General features: G+C 33.9%; 1 protein-coding gene across 5 annotated transcripts in view; it reads left to right on the top strand.

Moving 5' to 3' along the window:
* Positions 1-23,609, top strand: part of GULP1 (GULP PTB domain containing engulfment adaptor 1) — a 317,880-nt gene that overhangs the window by 137,415 nt on the left and 156,856 nt on the right. Inside the window, exon 3 of one of the 5 annotated variants that reach the window (XM_058440354.1) lies at positions 22,194-22,302. The exons of the other annotated variants lie outside the window; for them this stretch is intronic. The gene's annotated coding sequence lies outside the window, so the exon portion shown is untranslated. The remainder of the gene's footprint in view (positions 1-22,193; positions 22,303-23,609) is intronic. 5 annotated transcript variants of the gene reach the window in all.

Below are 23,609 nucleotides of genomic sequence, written 5' to 3'. Positions count from 1 at the left end.
CAGGGTTTTTATGGACTTAGAATGTGGGAGTGCATGCTGATTGGTTTATTGGTGGGCTGGGAAAAGGCACCATTCACTTGGTTAAAGGGCATAATTCAGAAAGAACCAATTGACAGAGAATGGATGAGATGAGGAAGGAAGTTCTTACTCCAGTATGTGGATTCTATCTAGAGTGGTAGCTCGGTTTTTAGGCTTTAGATTGTCCTTGGCTTGAAGGTTAAGTTTCACTGGGGACCTGTCCCTATCTGTCTAGGAATTTGTCTGTCTCCTGTCGCTATCAGTACTATTGTAAATGAGATCATTTTCCTCATTTCCTCTCCAGATAGTTCATTTCCAATTCTATTCAACATAATACTGGAAGTCCTAGTCAGAGCACTTAGGCAAAGAAAAAGAAATAAAGGCATCCAAATTGGAAAAGAGGTAAAATTCTCCCTATTTATAGATGACATGATCTTACATGTAGAAAACTTAAACACTCCATTAAAAAACTGTTAAAACTAATAAACAAATTCAGTGAAGATGCATGTTACAAAATCAAATTACAAAAATCAATTATGTTTCTATATCCCCATTTTTAAATTTCAAATTTGTCAACAATAAATTTAAATTAGACCTATGCCTGTGTAAATTATAAACTTTTATGTATATGAATTGAAATTAATGGTGTTTATATTTTAACTTGAAATATTTGTGCACTCATGTATGTATTCATAAATATATATGTATAAAACAAAGGTAAAAATATATAGGAGATTTTTCTTTTAAAGTGTTTTTTACTAAAATTTCAGAAATAAAAAAATGAGAGGTTATCATTCCCAGCCCTTTATTGTTAGTACTTTTATCAACCTACTTTACATTTATCAATCACTTAAATGTTTTTTGAGTGCCCAATATGTGTCAGGCTAAGGCTTAAAACCACACACAAGGGATAGCTTTTGCAAATCTTTTGATCTGGTAGAGTGCTAACATACATATATGAAGAATTTCAGATAATATGATGGATTATATAGATGGATTTATAGAGAATGGAGTAACCATTCTTGCTGGGGAGTGGGCCACTCCATTGCCTGCTTAATTTGGAAAGGAGCTTTAGAGGCAGAGGGACAAGTAATGCTGAAGAATAGATGTATGAAGGACTCAAAGCAGAAGAATGGAAAATCTGATCTGTAATTTTAGAAATATCATTTTAACTATATCCAACTTCCAGGAGTGAAAACACCTTAACCGGTGTTAAATAGCTGTTTCTTAATTTGTTTTTATTCAAAGAAAAAGTATTGGACCAAAACCTCTGTTTTTATATTTTATTGTACTTATTTATATTTCATGTGTGTTAAAAATCCAAAATTAAAAAAAAAATTCGCAACTTAAATAATCATTGACTAACCTCTGGACACACTTTTTTTTTTTTGACCTGGTCTTTCTTGACATAATCTACCTTTTCATTTCTTTTTAAATGTACTTTTTAATCAATCATGTTGTATATCTTTTAAATATTTTATTTATTCAGCTCAAAATTCTCCTAATTTTTTTCAGCCTGAGATTCAGAATTTTTTTAAAGTGCTAATTAGTGATTAATATAACCAGGAATTATTATATCAGTGGTCGTTTGAAACTTTATAAATTTTGATGTATTGATTGGTTAATTTCTAATTTCTAAGAACTAGTTCAATTGCAATTGTACTTGCACAGGTACATATGTATATGTATACACACAAACACACATATACATATATATATATATATTCATAATTAAATTTACCTCTGAAACTAAATATAGACCTTCCCCTTAACCCCCTCCTTTACTTAAATAGCCCTAGGAAATTTGATATTTGATCTACTACTTAGCGAACCTGTAATTTAATAATAAAAACTTAAGATCTGCTTTTCATTTTAAATTATGAAACTCTGATATGTTTTATTTATTGAAATATGTGCACATTTATTTAAAATAAATAGAAGCAAACATTCAAATTTAATTGATAATTTTGATACAATTTTTAAAATCCATGTTTAAATTCAAGTGGAGATTTTTATTTTTTAAAATCTCTGAGGCACATTATAAATAAATTTTTTAAACTACTATGAAAGTACCTTTTCCTTTATTAAGCTTTTTCCAGTATTCTCAGGTTATAGATATAATAAAACTCTTTTTGCTTACTTTGTGACCATACATGAGAACAGTGGAGGATCTCTGTGCCTGTGCTAATTAGAGGCACCCTCCTTGTACAGCATTATTTATGTCTCTGCTCTTTTGGTTTCCAGATGCCTGTACTCTTCAAACATCTCTTTGACCTGTAGACTGAGAAGCACTACCCAGAACTTGAGATTTCCACTAATCTCTAGTGCTATATAATTTGCTTTTCAAGAGTCATCTAAATTTGGCTTCTTTTCCTTGCCTACCTATTTCCAGTTTATTCACTATTCTACAGGATGCAAGGAAAATCAGGTTCTACCAGCTAAGGGTGAACTTTGGAGAAACTCTATGTTAGCTAAATAATCACATCTTTCTTTTCTGTTGCACCACACTCATAATAGCTTAGTAAATTAGTAGCTTAGTAAATTATTAATATTATTATAATCATCTTATTTTAAAAGATGAAGAAATAGCTTTATTTGTTGAAAACAGTTGAATGTGTAGAAACAATTATTTCCACTTTATGGTACTAATGGAAAAATTAAATTAGACAGTGTATGATTTTTCCTAGGCAATATAGGTAGTGATAGTGAGAATTAATACCTATTTTTCCAAGTAATATTCTGTTTGCTACACAATGCTATTATTATATATGCCTTCATTATTTTGAAATAAAACAATTGTTCCATTCAGAGATTACATGATTATGATTCAATTGCATTTTAAGAGTATTATATTCTTTTAAAACATACTCTTAGATCTCTTGAGAGGGAGAGCATTGTTTATATTTTAAAAATGTGATATAAAAGCAAAGTTTCTCTGCTAATCAGTATTTTCTAGCTCTTTCTAATTTTAGTAACTTATGAATATAAAGGGTTTATTGTGAAAAATTTTAACATGTTAAAATAGTTTTCAGATGAGGTTACAGAAATATAAATGTTCATGTTAGTTAGCTTTTCAAATTAGATAGAATTGAATTGAAAATAGCATTTTAATTTTAAATTTTATTTCTCTCATCATAAGATCTGCTTCTAGAAAATGACATTTTAAAAATATATAATATTTTTAAAATTATTTCAAACTTCTATAATGTTTCTATTTTCTACAATACACACATAAACATGCATACTAGACATGAATTTTAGTCCTAAAATATACCTTCAAAATCAAATGTAGCTCTGCCTCGTTTGAGGAGGAAGCTGTGGTATTTCATTTAATATAGGATTTAAAAAATAATTTTATAGGCTTAAATGTGCTCTTATTGCAGGAATCATTCCCTGGGCTTGTGGTATAAGTCATTCAGTGAAATTAGAATGTCAGCTGCAAGACTCAATACCAAAGGTTGTTATTTGGATTGATGAAAAAGATCTAGTAACTAGTAACAAATGGAAAATGCCTATTCAAAAATTGCAAATATTTTATTGTTGTAAATTTTTATGTGTGTCAATTTTATAATACAAAAAATCTCATCAAAATGACTAATATGAATTGAATGGAGTTTATTATAATCATTGCTTTTAATTTGTATTATAAAAAGTTTCAAGCAGGAACAAAAGTACACAGAGTAGTGTAACGAGGCCTCATGTATCTACTATCCACCTTCATTGATTTCAATGCATGATCATTCTGTTCATGCATATGCTCATTTTGCAACCTTCCTCCCAATATTATTTTGATGCAAATTTCAACAATATATTATTTCATTTATAAATATTTCTATGTGAATTTCTAAAAAAGAAAACTATTTACATGCAAGTACTATGCCATTATCGCATTAAAATAATTAGTAATAATTCTTTAATGTCAGCAATAGCTACCCAGGTTTCAAATTCCCAATTGTCTCATCAAAATTATAATATTTTGAATTTACTTGTTTGTGAATATAACCTCTACTCTCTAACATGCCTATAATTTTCAGATTTTTATATGTCTTTATTTTAGTCTCTTTAATCAATAAGTTTTTCCATAATTTTTTTCTCTCTGTTTTTGTTACCTGTGTAACAAATAAATGTCATTTGTGCAGTAGAGTTTCCCAGTCTGGATTTTAATGATGGCATCCCTGTAGTTTAACAGGTTCATGTTTATGGAATTTCCTGTAAAATGTTAGCTAGATATAAAGGTTTGATCAGAATCACGTCTGATTTTCTTTTGGCAAGTCTATTTCATAGTGGTAATGTGTTCTTTCATTGGGAGTTATATTACTTTGGCTTTTTTTTTTTTCGATGTTAGTACCAACTGATGCTCAATGGCTCTACTAATTTTTCAGAGATTGAAAATGGCTGTTCCAATCTTATCATTACTAACATACTAGTTAACAGAATACTTCTAAAAAACATCACCACTGCCCATCACCTACTACTGGATTATCTAGTAAAATGATTTATACAGGGAAGTCAAGATAATTAGTTGATTCTTTCCCTTCATTTGCTGACTCTCAAAATAATGAATTTATTTTCTAGCATTGTTTAATGATGAGTGATGATCTGTTGTTATGAGCTTATGGATTTAGACATATTTGACATATTTCAACCTGTTGCAGTTTATTATTCTAATCCATGGTTTGTTACTTTTCTCATTTTAATTACTGGAGTCTCCTCAACTTTGAACTAAGACTTTGTACCACTCTTGCCCTAGACTGTGAATCAGCCATTTGTCCAAAGAACTTTGGTTTTGGGGGTTGTAGTTTCCAGTCTTTCAATAGTCAGAGTTCTTTTTTCTTTAAGATAAACTATGTCTTGTATTTACACGCTTGTTCTAATTCAGAATCAGGACTGCAGCAGTTTTACATAACCATTTATCTTACATTTATATCTCTTTTCACATATATTTTCCAGTTCTCAATAGCACTGAAGGTAATAGAGTATCACTTTCATCCCATGTTGCACATAAAAGAGACATAGAATAACAATTCAAATACTACCTCATCTATATGAGTATTGAGTTTAAAATTTGTTTGCATTTCTTTTTGTCTTCATGATGTATCTTCTTAGGGGTATTACAGTCAAATTATTATGTTTTAACATCATATGAAATAGCTCCTGCCTCAGTGCTTATACTACCAATTGGATATGTATCTAGGATCGTATTTTCATTTTATTTTCTATTGTCAGAAATTGCCCTTTTTAATTTAATTTTTTACATTTAAAGTGGTTTATTCTGAGTCAAATATGAGTGACCCTGGACTGTTACACTGTCTCAGGAAGCCCTAAGAACATATGCCTCTAAATAGATGTTTGGGATATAGCTTGGTTTTATATATTTGAAGGAGGCAAGTTACAGGCAAATACATAAATCAATACATGTAAGGTATACGTTGGTTCAGTCCAGAAAGGCTGGACATATCGCAGTGATGGCAGGGAGGGTGGGCTCACAGATTGTAAGTGGATTCAAAGATTTTCTGACAGGCAATGGGTTGAAAAAGATAACCTCTGCCTAAAGAGTTGAACTTAGCAGAAAGAGATGCTTGAGTTAAGATAAGGGTAGATAAGATAGCTGGAGTTAAGACTCTAGTTGTGAAAATTTAGGTTTTTATTATGTAGATGAAGCTTCCAGAGTGCAGGCTTCAGAGAGAATAGATGGTAAGCCTTTCTTATCGGACCTTAAAAGGTGTCAGACACTTACTTCTTTCCTGGATCAGGAAAAGACCTGGAAAGGGAAGGAGATTCTGTACAGAATACAGATTCCCCCACAAGAGACAGCTTTGCAGGGTCATTTCAAAATGTATCAAATAAATATATTTTGGGGTAAAATACCTTTATTTCCCTCAGGGCCTTCTACCTGTTAGGTGATGCTATACCAGAGTCAGGCTGGAATTTGGTATCTTATACAACAGTCTTTTTTGTTAGTTCTGTGATCTCTATTTTAATATTAAACTTGTCAGTTGTTCTTAACCTCAAAAATGTAGGAGTTTCTTTATAGCAATGTGAGAACAGACAATACAGAAAGTTGGTACTGAAGAGTGGAGCATTGTTATAAAGATATCTGAAAATGTGAAAGTAACTTTGGAACTGGGTCATGGGCAGAGGTTAGAAGAGCATGCAGGGCTCAGAAGAAGATAGGAAGATGAGGGAAAATTTGGAACTTTTGAGAGACTTATTAAATTGTTGTGACCAAAATGCTGATTGTGATATGAACAGTGAAGTCCAGGCTGAGGAGGTCTAGATGGAAATGAAGAATTTATTGGGAACTGGAGCAAAGGTCAGTTTTGTTATAGGTTAGGAAAGAGCTTGGTTGGATTGTGCCTTTGCCCTAGGGAACTGTGGAACTTTGAACTTACGAGTGATGATTTAGGGTATCTGGAGGACGAAATTTCTACGGAGCAAAGTGTTCAAAATGTAACCTGGCTACTTCTACTAGCCTGTGCTCATATGAATGAGCAAATAAATGATGTAAAACTGGAACTTCTGTTTAAAAGGGAAGCAGAGCTTAATGTCTTAGAAGATTTGCAGCCTGGTCATGTGCTGTCTAAGCTTGGAGGCTTGGAAAATTTGCAGCCTAGCCCATTTTCTGGGGAGGAATTCAAACTGGCTGCAGAAATTTCCATAACTAAAATGAAGGCAAATGCTATTAGCCAAGACAATGGGAAAAAAGCTTTGAAGGCATTTCGGAGACATTTGTGCAGCCCCTCCCATTACAGGCATGGGGGCCTAGGAGAACTCAATGGTTTCATGGGCCAGGCCCAGGGCCTTGCTGCCCTGCACAGCCTTGGGACACTGCTCCCCACATCTCAGCTGCTTCAGCTCTAGCCATGGCTCCAAGGGGCCCAAGTACAGCATGGGCCACTGCTTCAGAGGGTGCAAGCCATAAGCCTTGGTGGTGGTTTCTACATGATGTTAAGCCAGCAGGTGTATAGAGTCTAAGAGTTAAGGTTTGAGAGCCTCTGCCTAGATTTCAGAGGATGTATGGAAAAGACTGGATGTACTGGCAGAAGCCTGCTGCACTGGTGGAACCCTCATGGAGAACCTCTACTAGGGAAAGGGAAATGTGTGGTTGAAGCCCCCACACAGAATCCCCATTGGGGCACTGCCTAGTGAAGCTGTCAGAAGATGGCCTCTGTCCTCCAGACCCTGGAATGGTGGATCCAATGGCAGCTTGCATCCTGCACCTGGAAAAGCTGCAAACACTCAATGCCAGCCCTTGAGAGTAGCCCTGGGGGCTGAGCCCTGCAAAGCCACAGGGACAGAGCTTCCCAAGGCCTTGGGAGCCCACCCATTGCATCAGTATGCCCTAGATGTGAGATATTGAGTCAAAGGAGTTTATTTCAAAGCCTTAATATTTAATGACTGCCCTGCTGGGTTTCAGACTTGTGTGAGGCCTGTATACCCTTTCTTTTGATCAATTTCTCCCTTTTGGAATGGGGGTATTTACCCAATGCCTGTATCCCCATTATATCTTGGAAGGAATTAACTTGCTTTTGATTATACAGGCTCCTAGGCAGAAGGGATTTATCTTGTCTTAGATGAGATTTTGACCTTGGATTTTTGACTTAATGCTGGAATGAGTTAAGACTCTAAAGAACTATTGGGAAGGTGTGATTGCATTTTGCAATGTGAGAAGAAGATGAGATTTGGTAGGGGCCAGGGGCTGAATGATATGGTTGAGATCTGTGTCCCTGCCCAAATCTCATATTGAATTATAATCCCCAATATTGTAGGAGGGGCTTGGTGGGAGGTGATTTGATTATGGGGTGGTGTCTCATGGTTTAACATAATCTTCCTAGTGCTGTTTTCATGATAGATTTTTCACAAGAGCTGGTTGTTTAAAAGTGTATGGCACCTTGTTCTTCTCTCTTTTCCTCCTGCTTTGGACATGTAAAGTGCAGGCTCCCTGTTTGCTTTCTTCCATGATTATATGTTTTCTGAGGCCTCCCCTGAAGCCAAGCAGATGCTGCCATGCTTTCTATAAAGCCTGGGGAACCACGAGCCAATTTAACCTCCTTTCTTTATAAATTATCCAGTCTCAGGTGTTTCTTTGTAGCAATGTGAGAATGACTAATTCAGAGAGAAAAGTAATCTTTGTTGTTTTACCCACTTTTGTAAGCTCTAAAGACTTTAAAAAAAAGTTTTGTTTTTTTTATTTACTCTGGAAAACAAAACAAAGAATGAGTAAAGTTTTAAACAAAAGATAAGCACTGCCTAGCTCTGACAATGACAGGAAAAGGAAACTCACAGGTAGCTAAATATTTAAATTATTTGGAACTGAGTCAAAGAACATATTACATTAAGTTAGACAGAGGAAACATGACTAAATGAGTATTTATGGTTTTGTATACAGGCCTGGTCCTATATCACATTAAGGCAGTGTATTTTGACTATCATCTGCTCTCAGTTCTGAAGATGAGTCTTTAATTAACTTGAATTTGGTGTCAGATAACAGTGTTGATATTTAATATTCAGTAGGAGTTGGGCTGGGTGTGCTGGCTCTCACCTGTAATCTCAGCCCTTTGAAAGACCAAGGCAGGTGGATCACTTGAGACCAGGAGTTTAAGACCACCCTGGCCAACATGGCAAAACCCTGTCTCTACCAAAATACAAATAAATAGCCAAGTGTGGTGGTGCATGCCTGTAGTCCCAGCTCCTTCGGAGGCTGAGGCATGAGAATCGCATGAACCCAGGAGGCAGAGGTTGCTGTGAGCCAAGATCTTGTTGGTGCACTTCAGTCTGGTCAACAGAGCAAGACTCTGTCTCAAAAAAAAAAAAAGATTCAGTAGGAGTCAGTACTCCTTTTCAGATGAGTTAGGACTTAGGTGTGTACCTACGAGTCAAAGCCTTGCAACTTAACAGCACAAAGTAGTTTAGTTAACAATATTTGATAAAGACCCTGGAGCTGGAGAGAATTTTTTAAATGACGTTTAGTCATTCGGCTGGAGCAGGTAGGACTGGAGGGTTTTTTTTTCTTTTTTTATTTTAAGAGACAGAGTCTCGCTCTGTCGCCCAGGCTGGAGGGCAGTGGCACGATCTCTGCTCACTGCAAGCTCCGCCTCCTGGGTTCACCCGCAGTTCTCCTGCCTCGGTCTCCCGAGTAGCTGGGACTACAGGCGCCTGCCACCATGCCCGGCTAATTTTTGTATTTTTAGTAGAGACGGGGTATCACCGTGTTAGCCAGGATGGTCTCAATCTCCTGACCTCATGATCCGCCTGCCTCGGCCTCCCAAAGTGCTGGGATTTCAGTGGAGTTTTTTACTTAATTGGAAGCTGTAAAAAAATTCTACAACCCTACAGTGGTTAATTTTTATAATTTTGATAAGCCCCTAGCAATAGCTCTAAGTCGGACACTTAATTTAGTGTTTGATTTTGAAGATGTTTGTCGAAGATGTTAAAAGCCTCAAAACATTTGATTAAAACAGAGTCATAGGTCACTGTAAAATAACAGTTATTCATTTATCCAGTGTGATAATAAAAAGACCTCAAAAGTGATATAAAAAGTTACATGGATGTAAAAACTTATCTCTCAAAATTTAGTTTTCTTAAGCCAATTTTAAAAACCTAATAAAAACAACAGGAATTATTGCAAAATCTTTGTTTCTTAAGCTAGTTATCAAAAAGGTAAGGAAGAGCCTGCAGTGTGATAGTTTTTGCTTATGGGAAGCTCCTTTGGATAACCAGAAAGTTAAACTTGATGAAAAGAGAATGTGAGTTAATCAGACATAGGAAGACCAGTACTATGTCATAGAGCCCTTAAGCAAGAGAATATGTGACTCTTAGCAACAACATGGGAAGTTGCCTGGTTATACTGAACACTTTAGACATATGTTTGGGCTCAGAAAACAATACCCCACAATGGAAGCCTCAGAAACAATTTGAAAAATAAAAGTTTTTGGCCTTCTGCCCTTCTGTCACTCAGCTCCATTTTCCCTTGAGGCTGTGCATAGAAACTAGAACCTCTCTTCCTCCATGTGGATCCTAGAAACCAAAACTTCTTTTCCTCAAAGCCAGCAATACAACCTAAAAATATTACCCTAATTTTTCCTTCACCTTTCTGTGTGAGAACCAGCCATAAAGAAATACTCCGATCTTCTTTGTTGGACTGTAGATTATAAGACCCCCATACCCAGAAAGAAGGAAGTGCTTACTCAAGGAGATTAAGAATCTATACAGACAGACAGGCCTTGCTGGCTTTTCCCTCACAGTCTACTAGCATTAAAGTATACTCTTTTTAATATCATATTTTCACGTGTCTTTCCATACTTTATTGAAAGTATAAAATTGACAATTTACCCTGTATCTTTGGTCTTTCTTCTGAAAACTCCCCCATATATACACCAAACAAATCTGCATACCTTACCTTCAACCAGTTTGTCTGTTTTGAGCTTTTTTGTTGATTTTTCAGCAAACCTTCAGAGGGCCTCTGGCCGCTAAACGTATTAAGAAAAGCCAGGAGTACAGAATTAAGTTATACTGGAGGAAAACAGTGTCTTTTTAAAACCTTCAAAATAAAACATTTTAGCATCAGGCTACAACAAGAGTTGTAGAACTGGAGGAAAGAAAAAGTGTTACAGGAGCCAACAAAAGTTGAAGCTTCAATGAATGGGTGTGTGAAAGAAAAAAAAATGTTGAAGAAGAGAGTTAGCATCTCAGGTCTTCTCAAAGGGTGGACAGCTGAAAGCAGCAGGGTATAGAAACTGAACTTTTAAAATATCAGTCTGAGAAACTTAAAAAAGAAACAGATTATATAGAATTAAAAATTTAAAACTTACAATTTCATGAAGAGTAATTGTAAAAGTAAAGAAATCTTGTTATACCAACCAATTATTTAGTTATGTATTAGCATATTTTAATGTAAAAGCTTAACCTCTAGGAAGACTAAGTCTCTTAATTATAGCCAACTTAACCACATAGAAAATATCTTTTATTAATTCTGTTTTTATGAATCTTATCACGACTTACAAAAACCATTTACAACATGCTCATACTTTCTATTTTGTTGTGGATATCCATCTGCCTTAAATAACCAGTCATTTATGTTAGGATAAAAATTTATTATACAAAATTATTCTGTTTTTAAGCTTTCTTGTCAGAAATACCTCTTAATATCTGTAGTTTCTTCACACCTTTCTCTCTTACTGGTTTCTTTTTCATTTGTTTCATAAATAACATTGAAATGAACTTTGAATTAGATAAAAATTATTTTCCTTTTAAAAAGAGCACATTTTCATGTCTGTCTTATAATTTTTTTTATCCAAACCACATCTTATTTTGGCATATATGATATACGGAATTATATAGGAGCTAGAATTTTTATACTTAGTAACCTTACATTTTTGTGAAAACCTAGGAAGTAGAAATCTTGAATTGTCTATCACTTCAGCATTTTATAGATAAGAACCATTTTATAAATTTTTTAAGAAAAAATATCTTCCTATATATTTTTTAAAATTGGAAATTATACAGACATTTAATGAATATATATTATTTAATTTACTACAATTTAAGATTTTAAATTACATGACAAGCTCATTTATAAGCATTTATCCTGAAACATTTACCTAATTAATTTATTTTTAATAGTTTACCTAGATTACTTATGAAAAACTGAGATATTAGAAAAAGCTAGAAATTATTTAAAGTTATTTTTCTGTTAATCACTTTTTTTTAGTCTGTGACTATCAGGTATTTACCTAAGTAAGAACCTTAAGGTTAAATATATGGTTTTTAAATTTGTTTTGCCAATAACTCAGGATTTCACTGTTTTCATTAAACCAACAATACTAAATATCTTATTTATCAAAAATTACACAAATATAATTCTGTTTTGCATTAGGTTTATAGTTTTATAACCTTCATGTCAAAACTAGACACCTCATAATATCTAGCAGAGATAAATATAAAACTGCCTAATCAATAAATTCAGAAAAAAATGTATATTGACAATTCTGAAGACATTTTTAAATTTATTTTAATAGTAATTTAAAACTCAACTTATTTATTTAATATTTTCTTAAATCACATAAACTTGAAAAATATTTTGGCTTCTTTATGTAATTTTTGAGTACTCTATTTTCAAGCCAATTTGGTACCTCGTGGCCAAAACACATTACAAAATACATGTCCCTACACACAAACATTATCTAAACACACGTACACACAAACACAAAGATCCTATTGCTTTTACTTCACAACTCCAGCTATGAGACAGTAATATGAACTTAGCAGCTTACAAAAGAAAAAAATGAAAAAGATTGGGTCCAAACAATGGGTTTTATCTTGACACCAGTAGAAAAGTAATGGCAGATTTAAAGCAGGCAGAAGAAGAAAATAGAAACAGATAACTTAGCTTTGAAGACTCTATATTTTAAAATGTGTACACTAGAAGACCGTAACCAGATGAAGTACTAAAAACCCTAGCATGCCCTTGAACTTTCCCATTTACGCAAATACTTGCAAGCAGAGGTGCCATAAAACTGACTAAGTTGCTCCAAAGGGGGTCGTTCTCTTTGTCATTCTTCATTTGGAAACGATTTGTTTATATATATATTTTTCTTTAAGGGAGGAACTGAACTGTAGTCTAGATTTCAGTGTAGTGGAACTGAGAAGCTCAGTCTGTCATTTGTTTATGCAACGGGCAGTCCGGTTTCTTAAGCAAATGCAAAGATGAGCTAATTGAAATTGATTATGAGAGAAAAAGGCAATGGAGAAGATCCTTTAGAATGCACATCTGAATCAAAATTAGGATCCTGAAAACTTCCCAGGAAAAGAACAAGCTCAGAATAAACCAAAGGACTGTCAACCAAGTGGGAGATCCAGGGCTCAGGATGACTAACAGTTCTATCAGAGGAGAATCTCTCAGTCGAGGGGCTTTCAATGGGCACATCTTGGTATCTTAGTTCTGAGTTCAGGTAATTCCTTTAGTAGGTCCTGAGTTTTCTCTGAGGCTACCTGTGGGTGCCAATTAATGCCGATGAAAGAAACCAAACTCTGTAAAATATTCAAAGAGGTTTTTTCTGAGCCCAATATGCATGACCATGGCTTGTGACACAGCCTCAGGAGGTCCTGAGAACATATTCTCCTTGATTTAATTTTGCTTTATAATTTAGCAAAAATTTACATTTTTCCAAAGTTCAATTTACAAAACAATTTAAAGAAGAGTGGCCTCAATCCTTGTCCTCTCTACCTTATATCCTTTTTTTTTTTTCATTATAGGTAAACAATGGGGTCAGAGAGTTAGGGCATAATATTCCCCCCCCTTTTTTTAACTGGAAATTTCTAGTGAAGATACTAGCCTTATGTCATTGTTTTTTTCAGGTAGTTTGGATGCCTGAAGGTGACAGTATAAGAAGAGCTGACTGAATAATATTTCCTTAGTGTCACATGCAGATAACAGTTGATCTGCACCTTCATATTTCAGAGTTACTTGTGTGCTCCAAAATCACCTTTTATTTTTATTCCTTCAGTTGTCTTCTGCCATAAATCATTTGCTGTCAATGATGTCAAAACTTTGATTACAGTCTGTTTTTCTTTCTCCTTTATAAAAAATGCCTTGGAGTTCTTTCCCTACATTCCCAAAGTTTCTTTTTCTTTTTTTTTTTAATTTTAAAATTTTGCTAGAATTTGAGTAGAATATGTCTCCTTCTTGGTTATTATGGTGACTTTGCCCAAGTTTACAACATACTCTTCATATGTACATGTTTTTGAATTTGAAGTATTTTTTTAATTTTTAATTTTAGTATCCATTCTGCCTCTTGTTTTGGTTTTCTTCTTTGAGGAGTCTTATATGGATTTTTTTTTCTGCCTTCCATATTTGTGACATCCTTTTGAATCATTTTTCTTCATTTTTTTTTACTTAAACATTTTCTTATGTTTATATTTTTGTTTTTTGTTTTATAGTGCTACCCATTTTGTTGCATTCTTTCTGGTTCATTTTTCCTTTTGGACATTACTTACTTTCCTTATTTTTAAATCTCCTGAGTCTTATCACCCAATTTCTGAGTTTTTCTAATTTTTATTCATATTGTTTTTTCATATCTTCTATTTTCTTAATTGCTTTTAGCTCATTTTGAAAAATTTGGCTAGAGTTTTAATCTGATTTGTTGACAATTGTTTTTTGTATACTTTCATTGCTTGTAGGGATGTTATTTTCTCCTCCTTTTCTTTTATAATCTTATCACAACTTTATATAAGATGTGAACACAATGTTTTATTCATTTTTAATTTTTGACATGAGATTAGACTTTCTAAGATTTTAAACAAAGGTAGTGGCTTACAATATCTTTTCTATCTTTATAATTTTGAAACTCTCAATTCTGGTGGTTTTAATAGATAGAAGTATAGCTTCATACTTTCAGATTTATCTTGGCCTTGTCTTCTCCCCAGTGTTTTTCTGGACTTTTTCTTTAATCACTCTTCTTCCAGTTTGTCTCGGTTGGTTTTTATTTCCAAAATTTATCTTTAATATGAGACTTAGTCCTGAAAGGTAGCTTTTGGGAATTCATATGACTCAGGTTGTTCCAACTCTTTTTGATCTGAACACAAACACAAACCTTTGCCCTTGCCAGTGAGTTGGCATAGAAAATGCCCTTTCAATTACTGCTGATCTCATTGACAACCTGTTGCCTATTTTGGTATGTTAAACAGGCTTTTGGTATCCTTTATTTTCTCCAACACTGATGCCGCTACCATGAGTGTCTTCTGACTATTAATGGCTTACTCTCACTCAATTCCATTATAAGAATCTTTGAGATAGCTAGTGCATTAATTTCCTGTGTTGTAACAAATTCTACGCCACATGATACACTTGGCTGCTTAAAATTACAGCCATTTATTACTTTACAATTTTTGTGTGTCAGAAGTCCCATAGACTTACCATACCTGTGTCCTTGGCATAGGGTATCACCAGGCTGAAATAAAGGAGTTTTCTGGGCTGTATTCTCATCTGTGGACTCTAGTAGACTAGAAAAGAATCTGCTTCAGAGATCCCTCAGGTTGTCAGAATTCATTTCCCTTCATGCAGCTGCACAATTTGTGGCAGCATGCTTCTTCAAAGCTGTTAAAGGAGAGACAAAGGCTGTACTTTTTGTAGTCTCTAATGTTAGGGAAAGACTGGGATCTCTCCATAGGCAGTTCTCAACATGGCTCTTTCCTTCTACAAGGCCAGAAGAGTCTCTTTTCTTTAAAAAGGCCCAGTCCCTCTTTTAATGAATCTCACTTGATTAAGCCAGGTCTACTCATGTTAATTTCTCTTTTAATTAACTCAAAATCAACTGTTTTGAGACCTTAATTATATCTACAAAACCTCTCCATCTTTACCATGTAACTTAAGGTAATCCTGGCTTTGATATTCCATTATATGCATAGGTCCTTCCCACCGTCAAGGGGAGAGATTGTACAGGGTGTGTACGCCAGGTGGGCAAGGATCTTGGGGTCCATTTTAAAATCCAACCATCACAGCTTGCCACCTAGTTTTGTTGTAGATTTTGTTCCTGTTTTTTGTTTGTTTGTTTGTTTGTTTTGCTATCCTGGTTGTATTATCTTTTATTATGGAGGAATTCACAAACTAGCCACCATGATTACCTTTCCCTAAAATCCTTTAATTATAAAGTTTTGTATATTAACACGATTTAACAGGAAGTAATACAATAGTAACAAAAGACACTACAGCATCATAGGTATGATAATCCAATATCAAAGTATAGGCCCTCAGTCTCTCATTATTTTGATTTAAAATTACTTTCCTCACTGATTTAGCTGATCTTCCCAAGTTCTCATTATAGAAACATGTTCATGTCTCCCTTATAGCAATTAGTACATTTTATTATCTATATTCTTTGACCCTTGATTTCTAAACTGGCAAACATGGATCCCTACAGGAAATTCAAGGAAAAAAGAGACATTAAAATTTGTATTAAAAATTATTTTTATTGTTTACCTTTTGATTTGTATTTTCAGCTATATTTCATAATATATGCACTAATTTAAAGGGTAGTTTATACATATGGTTTTAAACTGAGTATAATATATGCTATGTAAGAATATATTAATTTGTACATATTTTGGGGCACATGCTCAAACATTTTTCACATACAGTCTTCATGAAGAAAACATTTTGGAAACCACTTTTTAGATAGCGAACTATTTTAATAGGTACTATATATCTCTATTTCTATCCATAGATCATTTGCACTTGGCACATACATAAAAACAATAAAATGCAGCTGTTCTGCAATAAACTAACATGTGTTATTGCTTACCTGGACCACAGCATTATCCACTATAGTTTTATCTTCTTTTATTAGCTTTACCGTATCAGTTCTGGTAGGACAGCTTTTCTAATATGTCCTTGTTTTTAGTATGTGAAAACTATCAAATTATGTTTTTCATATTATTTGTTAATATCTGTTTACTGATAGGATGAATATCTTGCAGAAATGTCCCTGAATCTTTCATAGAAATGTAACACTTATGCTTTCCAGGTTACATTTTGTGTCCAAGGAATGAAGATTATTAAAATCTAAATTTTTTCATTGTGTTTGCAAATGCTCTTTCAGGCTCTTTAAAATTCAGAGCCCAAATGATCTAATTGGCAGTTGTACATATCAAGCTGAAGTTAGAATTGATTATACATTGCGATCATCTGTTTGTTCTATTTAGAGGTGAAGAAGCATTTCTTTTCCCACTTTGGCTTCAGTATTTGTTTGGCAATCAAAGTACTTGGACTTGTAAGTTACATCAGCATAAAATACTTTTTTAAAAATGAGATTTTTAAAAAAATATATTCTTTAAAATAATCTTTAGTAGTTCTGAGTTCAAAGAAAGGACATTCAACCCAGCAACCCCATTACTGAGTATACATCCAAAGTAATAGAAATCATTCTACCATAAAGACACGTGCACGTGAATGTTCATTGCAGCACTATTCACAATAGCAAAGACATGGACTCAACCTAAATGCCCATCAGTGACAGATTGGATAAGGAAAATGTGCTACATATACACCATGGAATACTATGCAGCCATAAAAAAGAAGATCATGTCTTTTGCGGGAATGTGGATGGAGCTGGAGGCTGTTACCCTTAGCAAACTAACTTAGGAACAGAAAACCAAATACCACATATTCTCACTTATAAGTAGAAGCAAAATGATGAGAACTCATGACACGAAGAGGGGAACAACAGACATCAGGGTTACTTGAGAGTAGAGAGTGGGAAGAGGGAGAGGATCAGAAAAAATACCTATTAAGTACCTGGCTTGGTGTCTCGGTGATGAAATAATCTGTAAAACAGACCTCTGTGACATGAGTTTACCAATATAACAAACCTACACGTGCACCCTGAACCTAAATTAAAAGTTTAAAAACATTAAAAAATAAATACATAAAAAGTACAAATGCAGTGGTGGGAGTTCTAATATATACTAGTGTGGTTTTGAGAAACCAAGACTAAGATTAATATAAAATCTTATCCAGGACAAACAGAATTAAAAAGCAGCTGTGCAAATGCATTTCAGCCCCCGACTTGCGCTTGCATTTCATCTTCCAGCATCTTATTGGCCAATGCAGTCACATGCCCAGTTTCAAAGCTTGCCCTCATGAAGTCACATCAAGAGTGTGATATATACATATATAGATATAGATATATCACATGTATAGTATATATTATGTATGATACGTTATATAATTCTTTTAATAATTATATCAAATACATAATATATGACTATCAAATCATTAATAGTTATATAATCAGTATATTAACATAACAATTATTAATACAATTATTCTATTAATACTATAATAATTATATTAAAAATCTATAATAATTTTGTTTCTTTTTTCTGTCATTTCTTACTTTCTATTGCATTGTTACTGGTTAATTGCATTATTCCCAATTCTTTGTTCTCCTGCTATATATGTTATATATGTCTGCCACATAGAATATATATATCACAAAAAATGTAAAGAAGACACAAAATAAACTTGCATGAAAAAATCCAAACACATCAGTAGTCAAAATAAAAGGAAATAAAAGTAGTTAAAACACATGTTTTCAGACTGAAATAAATATAAAACTATATGCTGCTTAGAGAACTATATTAGTTTACACAATGCTTAATATAATATTATTGATTTGTATGTTTTCATGTCTGTAACAATAAACTCTGTTGCATAATATAAAAGAGAAATGCCTTCACTTATATAGTATATATGTTCCAGAAATGTTTAAATATCTAGTTGCATTTAAAAGTTTTGGAGTGGATCCTTTTTTAAAAAAGAACTCTCTATGAATTATTTGTTAAGTTAGGAATATTATTAATTTATCATTTTAAATTGTACTCTTCTTCAGAAACCATATTTAGTTCTTTTTCTTATTTCCAGGAGAGCATATTTCTACCAACTATTGGTATTCAATAAATGTTTAGAAGTCATGGTTAGCTGATAATCTCAACATTCCAGAGAAAAGTAAATTCAGAGAAAGTAAAAGCTGTTGGAGTTGGAAAGGGATGGATTTCATAAAGAATAAAATTTAAAACAGATGAATTTTACAAATGAAGAAATCTTAAAGAACATTTTTCATTTTGTATGGCATTTTAGTCATCTTGATTTTCTGAATTCCTGTCTGGTTGCAAATTAGAACCATTAAATCAAAATTAGAAGAAAAAAAATTCTACCAAAATGCATAAGCAAAGACGTATATATGTATAAGAATGTCATTTACAGCATTCTTTCTGTATCTCCAATCCCTGAATATCTGTTATTTGGTGAAATAAATTATAATGTATCCACACAATGGAATGGTAATTGGCCTTTAAAAATGTGAGATATGAGAAAAAGACTATGCATGTGTGTACATATACACACATGCTACTGGTGTATGTGTGTGTGTATGCATGTGTATTTGTCTGTGTGTTCTGTAATGTTATACACCAAATTGCTATCAGTGGTCAGGACATGACTCTGGTGGTAGGAGGTAACTAGGAGATGTGAGGGGAATACTAATTACACTGTGGGGAGGACGCCTTAATTTTATCTTTCTATATCTCTCTTTTTCTCAAAATTTGCAATATGCCTTTCATCATGAAAAAAATCAAAATGGGAAGTAAAATATCGGAGATGTCTACATTGATCATTTTTTATGAGTAAGGTGATGCAGGAAAAGCATAATTAAATGAGACTGCCTTACATCAAGTAGTACCAGATAATAGAAAAGGGAAATCATTTAAACCTTATTCGTTTATGCATATCCTATATTTTTCCAAAATAGAGTACCACCAAAACATCTAAAGAATTCAAAAGTGAGGAAATAACAGAGAGGAGATACATTTTAAAAAAAGTAAAACTAAAAAGACCTGGTTTATTATGAATGGCATATACTGGAGATCTATCACATTTGCTAAAATTGGGCTGCAAATGAGGTTCTAATATTTCTAACAGCCAGACCAGATAAAGAGACATGATTCACAGTGTTCATTAGATAAAAACAAATCTATTGTTGGGAAGCTGTAGCAGTCATTTTGCATCAGCCTGAGGGCAGAGAGGTTAACTGTTAAAGCTTCTTTCACATGTCATTCAAATGCTAAACTTAACTGTAGAAAGGTCCCAATATAAAATTACAATAAAAGCCAGGTTGTCTAAAACATACTTATTTTAAAAGTTACCAATGGGGAATACCTCAATCTTCAAGGTTACATAGGGCATTAATGAATTTCGGGAAGGATCACACTCATGCAAAAGTTTATTTTGGTATTGTAGTATTTCAACTTTGAAATAACTCCTGCCTTCAATATACTGCTTACATTGTTTATGTGTTATGGCTACAAATTTTTATTAACTGTAGTTTTCACTAGCCATTTCATGTTATTATTCTTTTTTGAGACAGAGTCTTGCTTTGTTGCCCAGGCTGGAGTGCAGTGGCGCCATCTCGGCTCACTGCAACCTCCACCTCCCAGGTTCAAGCAATTCTCCTGCCTCAGCCTCCCGAGCAGTCATATTATTTTTGCAATAAATAGAGGGTACCTAAAACATCCATACCTAGTTGTTTGTTATCAACTTGAAAGTGGAACCATAATGTACTTAATTCCTCAGTACTTTACTATATGGAATATTTTTGGTAGAAAAAAAGATGAGATTCCACTTGTATATTGGGAAATTTTATTTCTGTCAATATCAAGATGATGGAATAAATCTTATTAGTCAGTCTTCAGTTGTATGTTGGGCCTTTATTCTCTGCTCAGAATGCTGCTAGGAATTGCAGGAGAAGAGGGGCAAAGGAGATGTAAGAAGTGGTCCCTATCCTGGTTTGGTTTGCATATTAGAGGGCAAAGGCTTTGGGATAGCATTCTAAGCTCTACCGGGCCAGGTAGATAGCACTGGTCCAATTTGTGGTGTATAAACATCATAAGTCAGTGTTTGGAGATGAATATAATATACCTAACATCTACATAGTGCTTTAATATTTACAAAATACTCACCCTTATGTTTGATCCTCTCAGAATCCATCTGCTTAGAGGAAACTTGTGGTTTCCTCTTATTTTCAAGTCTCCCAGCACATATAAGTGGAAACTATATACCTGTCTTTCTATACACCGTTTACATGCTGTTCAGTGAATCATGTTGACAAAATAAATGTTTATTATGATCTGTAGAGTTTAGGAAGCTGAGGCTGAGGGTTGATATTTAACCTAAACCACCCACTGCATTTTGGAGCTGAGATTTAAACTGAGCTTTGCCCTCCTCTAAATCCAGCAGTGTTCCTGCTTGTATTCCACAGTGCTAGGACTCTTACCAACCTTGCTGCTGCTCAGACTTGAGCCGTATTACCTGGCTTCTGGGAACCTTTGTAAGGGATGTTTGCATTCAGGCTCAAATGCCTAGCCACAGTGAATCTTCTAGAGAGATATGTAAAAGAGGGAGCCTGAACATCTTCCTATCTTCATAAAATTAAGATTGAGCAACAAGATGGAGAAAAGAGAGGCCTGATGCTTTTCAGTCTACCTTGAGCCCAGGCCCAGGGAGGTCCACCACTGAGCCCCCCACCTGCCGTGATTTGGTTAAATGAGCCAGTAGAAACTCCTTTTCTTGCATGTGCTAGAATTGATTTTCCTTTACTTGGATCTGATAGAGCCCTGACCGACAGAGCTTTATGAGTTAAATAATGCAACAGATCTAAAATGGCTTCTGTTTACTGGACAAGCAAACATTTTGAGTTAGACTATGCATTGATGTGTTGACAGTTTAAGACCTTTGGTTTTCAAAAACATAAAAAATAGACTTTAAAAAATGGCTGAAAAATATCAAATGTCAGTGAATAGGAATGTACTTTTGTTTTTAGAGTACCACTAAAATTATTCTTCTAACAATAATTACAGAGGTTAAATTATTTGTGTGAAAAGTAAAATAATGGACACATTTGAAATTAAAACAATGGTTGGTGACATTTTAAATTTATAATAAAGGTCAAAATAAATTTTCTTCTATTTGATGTTTTTGAATAATATATGGAGATTTAGTGTGCAAATACAATTTTCTGCCCGTAAGGTAATGTGGTTGCTATTTTTGTTGTTATTTTGGTCTGATGACTTTTAGTCACACCAGTAAATGTAGTTAGGGCACATGAATCTTCAGGTCATATACAAAGTCATTAACATTAATAGCCACATTCTGAGCAGTTTACAAAATGAAGAGAGGGAATTTAATAAAGTCATTATAATGGATAACCAATTTGCTCTGTGAATAAAAAGGCATTTAGATGTTATATTTATAAAAATAAAACAAAAACACTTTCTAAGCCACTTTGAAAAATATGTAAATTACCTAGAAGTCTTTTTGTTTGTTTGTTTTAATTTTGGCTCCTAGGTAAGTACTGAGATGCTTTTGGGAAAATAGGATACACTAGAGAGTCTGGGTCCAAATCTCACACTTTCTACTTAAATGATTGTAGACAAATTTATCCAACTCTGTTTCCTCATCTGTAAAACTGGTTATAAAATTCATGGACTAGTGCTTGGCTTACAGTAAAAACTAATAGCTGTTAATATCTTATGATATGACACAGCTGAACCAAAGTAGTTTTTATGTGCTTTGCTAATTAAATAATGGCACTATAAAATTCATGACTTTGAATCTTATCCAAAAGATCAGATCCTGTCCCTTCTCTCAGCTTCCGCATCACAGCTTTCCTGGTCTGAAAAACAGCCTATCAGCTTTGTACCAGAGAGGAGTTATCAAGGAAACAAAATATACAGGTGCGTAAACAGTGTTAGGAGACTGAAAATTCAGGTGCCTTATGAAGAAGAAAACAGCAGCAACAATAAAAATCCTTTAACTGTTCATAGTTTTAACTATTAAAACTATTTATGTTTGAACCCCTATTGGATTTGTATAATGGTCTTGGGGAGAAGATACGCCAGAGAAATAAATAAGAATTAGCAAGTATCCAGAGAGATATGGTACACTTAGCTAAAGCGGGACGTGGAGGTGGGGGTTGGGAGGGTTCATCCTTTCCTGACTTACTTGCTAGAACAGTGGTTAGCCAAATGCCTTAAAATTGGACATGTGCTTCTAGTTTCACACAAGCCTTGCTGCCCCTATTGTGTTGTAGCTGGCACGATTTACATGTTTATTTTACCTCCTGATTCGTGAAGGCCTCTGAATGTTCAAAGTCTGATCTAAAGCCACATCTATCACATTGTAGACATTTAAATCAACATTCAACACAATGGCTACCATTTCACCATAAGAAAAAAAAGAGTTTAATGATTGACCCTCGAGCCTAAGCAGTCAAGCAAATATAAAGTTAAAATGGAGTTTCACTCATTTAGAACAGTACTTTATCACTTTATATTATGAGAAATTTAGATTACAAACCTGTATACAGTTCTATAAAATGCTTGTTTTGCTAAAAACTGATTATATAAATAGCTTAAACTGAAAAAATGAATTTCTTTTCTTTTCTTTTTTTTTTTTTTTTTTTTTTTTTGAGACAGTCTTGCTCTGTCGCCCAGGCTGGAGTGCAATGGCGTGATCTTGGCTCACTGCCACCTCCGCCTCCTGGGTTCAAGCAATTCTCCTGTGTCAACGTCCTGAGTAGCTGGGATTACAGGCGCCCGCAAAAAAAAATGAATTTCTAATTCTAATTATAATTTAGGGTGGAATTTAAATATTTCAATTAAGAGTAGTAATTCTCATCATATTTGTTTTTCTTCAGAAAGGGAAAGTCAATTGCCCTTTTTTTTTCCATTCCAAAAATATACTATTGGAAAGATTTTTAAAAATCCACTGTGGCATCCTGTTTTCTTTCCTAGTACTCATGGCCAGTTCCTAGCGTCTTCTTCTCTTTGTAGTTTTACTTGTATTACCTCCATCCCAGACTATTGCATACACCCTTAGCTGATCTTCCTGCCTTGTAAACTTTCCTTATTCAAATTTCCTATCCTCCAAGTATACAAGTTTTCTTTAAATAGGAGGAATAAGTTCAAGAGATTTGTTGCACAGTATGATGACTGTAGTTAATAGCATATTGTATTCTTGAAAAATGTGGATGTAAAGTGTT

Source organism: Hylobates moloch, unplaced genomic scaffold (genome assembly GCF_009828535.3).
Source record: "Hylobates moloch isolate HMO894 unplaced genomic scaffold, HMol_V3 SCAFFOLD_1, whole genome shotgun sequence".
Classification (NCBI taxonomy): domain Eukaryota; kingdom Metazoa; phylum Chordata; class Mammalia; order Primates; family Hylobatidae; genus Hylobates; species Hylobates moloch.
Note: the sequence above shows the minus strand (reverse complement) of the source record. Positions and strands in the feature narration are given on the sequence as shown.